The sequence below is a fragment of the Pinus tabuliformis genome, chromosome 6 (genome assembly GCF_031772625.1).
Source record: "Pinus tabuliformis cultivar Carrire ecotype Pingquan chromosome 6, CPIR1, whole genome shotgun sequence".
In the NCBI taxonomy this organism is placed as follows: Eukaryota; Viridiplantae; Streptophyta; class Pinopsida; order Pinales; family Pinaceae; genus Pinus; species Pinus tabuliformis.
In genome coordinates, this window is record NC_142292.1 from 1,660,974,051 (window position 1) to 1,660,978,984 (window position 4,934).

Here is a 4,934-nt window from a genome sequence, read left to right on the forward strand (position 1 = left end):
TGATATATTTATTTCCATTTGCAGAAGGAACAGGCATTGGACCACATAAATCTGAATGAATGAGTTCAAGCTTCCTATGTGCTCTTGAATGTGAATCATGAAAAGACTATTTGTTATGCTTTCCTAGAATGCAAGCATCACATTGCTTATGTTTCCTAGGAATTGTAGGCAAACCAGCCACACCATTTCTCTTCAATAAGCGGAGACTGTCATAGTTTAAATGTCCAAATCTAGCATGCCATAATAAACTTGATGGAAGTGTACCTTCTTCATGATGAGAAATATATGAGAAATGTTGTGCATGAGCAGAGGTTCCTTGCAGTTTGAGAAGCCTTTCTTCTTCTATTCCCCTCATGACAAGTGAGTGGTCAGATGCTTTTCTTACCTCAAGCTTCCCATCAAACATATGAATGGAGTGACCTTGCTGGCGGATGTGGACCAAGGACAACAAGTTTCTCTTGAGTTGTGGGAGATATAGAACATGATCCAGAAGAAAGTCTGGAAGACCGAGCAGTTTAAGCCGATTGTGCCAAGCCCTGATGGCTTGATTTTTGACTGATCTGCAAAGTATACTGCTCCATCAACATTGTCAGTGAAATCTTCAAAAAAATCTTTCCTATGAGTCATATGACAGGTTGCTCCTGAATCAAGGAACCAATCATTTTTCGAAGAAGCAAGTGAAGCATTAAACAAATCTTCATTTACTCCAATGTTACATTGTGCCTCAATATAGTGAGCGGATTCATGTGCTTTACCTTTGTCTGTATCATCAGTTTTACCTTTCTGCTGGTTTCTTTTCTGCTCAATTTTGTCCCATGGTAGTTTGCATGTAGAAGCATCATGTGATCCATATCGTTTGCAGCGAATGCAATGCACATCTGTTTTTTCTCCTTGAGAATGTCTACCCCCCTGCCTCTGAAGTATCTTCCTCTTCCTCTTCGTCCACCTCTTCCTCTTGTAGAATCTTGAGTAAGATGCTTTTCTTTATGAGCAAGGCAAACAGTCTCTTCAGAAGATCCAAGGACTGTCTTCTTTCCAAAGGCTTTCTCTCTTTCAGCAAACTTTTTCACAAGAGAGTCAAAGGTTATATCTTTAAGATTTCCATTTGCTTGTAAAGACTCAAGATAATTGGAGTAAGTAGGATAGAGTGCCTTGAGAAAAGCAATAAGAGGGATATCCATCTCAACCTTCATGGATTTGATATCATGCATTATGGATTTTACTTCAGATGCAAGAGTAAGAGGATCATTATTTTTCAGTTCAAGAGTGAAGAGTTTAATCATGAGGTGAACAACTTCAAGTGCAGAATGTGAGTCATAGAGTTCTTTGAGCTTTTGTAAAGCTTCAAAGGCAGTTGAATATGATGAAATATTACGACTTACTTCTTCATTTACAGATGTTGTGATTAATGCATATGCTTTGTTGTTCTTGTTATCCCAAATGACGAGCTCTTTGTCTGATGTAGGTTGTACTGGGTCATTGTCTCCTTCTCCGACACACACTCCTTTCCACAACTCATTGAAGATGAGGGTGTGTTTTATCATCCGGGACCATTCAGGATAGTTCTCCTTGCCAGTGAGAACTATTCCTACCATAGAGATGATTGAATGCATTCTGTAAAAAAAAATACTTCTGCTGATAAAAAAAAAACTTTTGCTGATAAAAAGAACTTCTGCTGATAAAAAACTTTTGCTAATAAAAAGAACTTCTGCTGATAAAAAACTTTTGCTGATAAAAAGAACTTCTGCTGATAAAAAAATTTCTGCTGATATACAATGAAGTTGTACTCAAAAGGGCAACTCAAAAGATTTCAAATCCACAATGTGACCCCTATAAATCCATCATTGTATAAATTCACCTTACATAAACTTCATATAAGTCCATCAGATAACCCTCATAAAACTTCACCTTATACATCTTATATAAATCTCATAAAACTTCACCTATAAATATCATGGTCATGCGCATTCTTTGAACTGTAATTTACAACGGTCAACTTCGGCAAAGCATTAAACCAAGTTATGGAGGCCAGCACACAAAACTTATTTGAAATTTGAACTATTCAAAATGTATTGAAACCATTCACCACACCTTTTGATTGTATACCATTCAGGCATGTCAAAATACCATTGGAACTTATTTGAAACAGGGAGAAAGCGTATTTATTTGAAAAAATTCAAAATATATGTCAGCAGCATTCAAAACAGCACTCAAAAGGGCAACTCAACAGTAGCACTTATTTGAAAACAGCAGCACCATTCCGCCAACCTTAAACCAGTACAGTGCTACACCATTGAGCCACAGCGGCAACACTTATTTGAAAACAGCAGCATTTGTTTGAAAGCACATGAACAAGGGAAGAGAGAACAAGATTGGAGACAGCATAGCATGGCTGACCAGATAAATATGTATATTTTAAAACAGTTTTTTTTTTCTCACAAAAAAATATTGATTTTATTTTGATGAGGTGTTCTCACTGCTTCGTCTGAAACAAGACTGCTTCCAGCGCCTTCCGCTGCTTAGGAGTAAAGGAATCTGGAAAATCTATAGAGAAATGAATATACAAATTACCTTTCATAGAAGGCCGATGGTAAACCGACATTCCTTCATCTTTAATAACCTTGAACTGACCCGGCTTGACAACTTCAGCCGCACTTGATTTGATAAGCAGTTGCCTACCATCCAGATGGGTTAATACAAATTGGAACCCACACAGTGCCTCCCTCAATAATAAGGTATGCTCAACAACAAGATCATCTCCCTTTTCCCGCGGCAACACAAATTTCTTCTCCTGCAGGTTCTCTAATGAGAATAAGTGCGCAGCTTCAGGCCTATGCAGGTCAGAGACAAGCATTATGGACAAAGCGCAGTGGCAGAGGCAGATTATTTCAGAACAGAAGGGAATAAAGCAGAGGCAGAGGGAGAGGTCAGGATAGAGGAGTTACAAGGCGCATAATAGCTAAAACAACGAGCTGACTCTGATACCATGTCAGGCCAGGCAGTAACTCTCCAAAAACAGAAAAACGGATTGATGTATTATTCCACAGGTAACCCATTTTTATATACAATAGGGAGTGATTGTTCAATTCATCTCCCGATGACTGTTCACCTTCCCAATTTATTTAGTTACATAAAATTCTCAATCATAAATATTAGGTTTCAACAGGGATACCTCTCTAACCTTGCATCAGAAAGTCATTATCTTCTAAGATAAATGAATAACTCAAAGCACTCGGAAAACTAAGCTGGACTAGGCAACATTGACAGATTCCTAACTGCGGGTTGCGGACTTCCTTGGAACGTTTTAGTGTGTGAAGAAACTAGTCCGACTGCTTGAGTTGAATCCCTGGCCTCTATGACTATTTCCATGCTGTTGTTTGGCTCTGTCTCTTGAACAATTCCAGCGGTTCCACGCCTTTCTTTGTGGAGATTTAGGGAATGTCTGCACAAAGGGCAGGAAGAATGCGAGACAAGCCATGCATCGATGCATTCCAAATGGAAGCGATGATTACAATTTGGCAGCACTCTCACCTTTTCTCCTTCCGCAAATTTGGCCAGGCAGATCGGACAATCCATTGGCACGGGCGTTGGCTTTGATGCAGCGCTGTAAACGATAACGGGCAGTGCTTTCAAATCGCTCTTCGCCATCCGGAGAGAGAAATCATCAGATAAGTCTACCTCGGCCCGACCCCTGAAGCATGGAAGCCATCTAAGAAACGAGTTGAGTCCGATCCCAACAACGAGGGCACCTAGCAAAGCGAGGAGAATGAGTAGTGGACAAGATTCCATAGTTCGATTCATCGGGTCGAGTTTCGTTGGAGAAGGTGCACGAGGGCTGGAAGTCAATAACTGCCCCCACTTCACAATGGGAAATCTACATTTCTCTGCAACTCATTGACTTTTCTCAAATATCCAAAGTCAAATGAATCGAACCTTCCTCGCTTGAGAAACAAAATGATGAATATTTGTGGAATCTCCTCCCCCGCATGACTCTCACCTATAGTTACCCCCTTCTCCATATCCGCCTACAAATGTATAACGTTAGGAAAACAAAACAAACGAGGACCAATATTGCAAAGTTGCTTCGATCACATGTCTATCTGATAGATCAGATCTATGCCGATCATATCCTCATTGTTTCTTATGTTTCTTATGATACAACAGCTCAATAGGAATGCTCAACACTCTATGTCACTCCTGTCAATCCTTTTATATTATCAAGTTTAGCAACTTAAATTCTAATTTAAATAGTTCTCGTATGATCAAGTTGAACCATATTAATTCTAATTTAATATCTCATGTTTCAGCCTGCGACACCTTAAATGTAATTTAATCTGTCATGTTTAACCGATCATTATAATTAAATCTCTAAAAGGTTTCCCTACCCTGCTCCTTCGAAACTTATTTACTATAAAGTACCTTTCTATCTTTCAAATCAATAATATTTCATTCGATGAAATTTATGAAACCTATTAGTAAATGAGACTATATCACGTAGCTACGGTTACGATTGGGAGGTTCTACCTAAGTCGACTCCCCACTTTGTTGGTGAGCAAGTAACTTTTGCGTACATTCCAAAAAATATTAATATCCAAATAGTTTATGTTAATTGAGAATAAATATACAATTATAAATTAAAAACTATACCACTATAAAATATACAACTATAAGATTCGTTTTCCTGGATAAGCTAAAAAAAATTATATATCCCAAACAGTCTAACCAATTAAAACTCTCCATACAATATTTTATAGATAACTACCCATAAAAAAGAATAATTACACAAATTTAATAGCCTAATCCTTTGCAATGTTCTCTATAGATAACTACGCATTTAAAGCTAATTATACATATGTATTATCCCAATCCATATCTACGTGTTGACTTGTTGTGGCTTGACCCGGGTTTAGAAGTGTTTTAGCCAAACAAATCAC

General features: G+C 38.1%; 1 pseudogene; it reads right to left on the reverse strand.

The window, feature by feature from the left end:
- Nucleotides 1–2,473: 2,473 nt before the first annotated feature.
- Nucleotides 2,474–2,854, reverse strand: LOC149265334 (dnaJ protein homolog pseudogene; annotated as a pseudogene).
- Nucleotides 2,855–4,934: the final 2,080 nt, after the last annotated feature.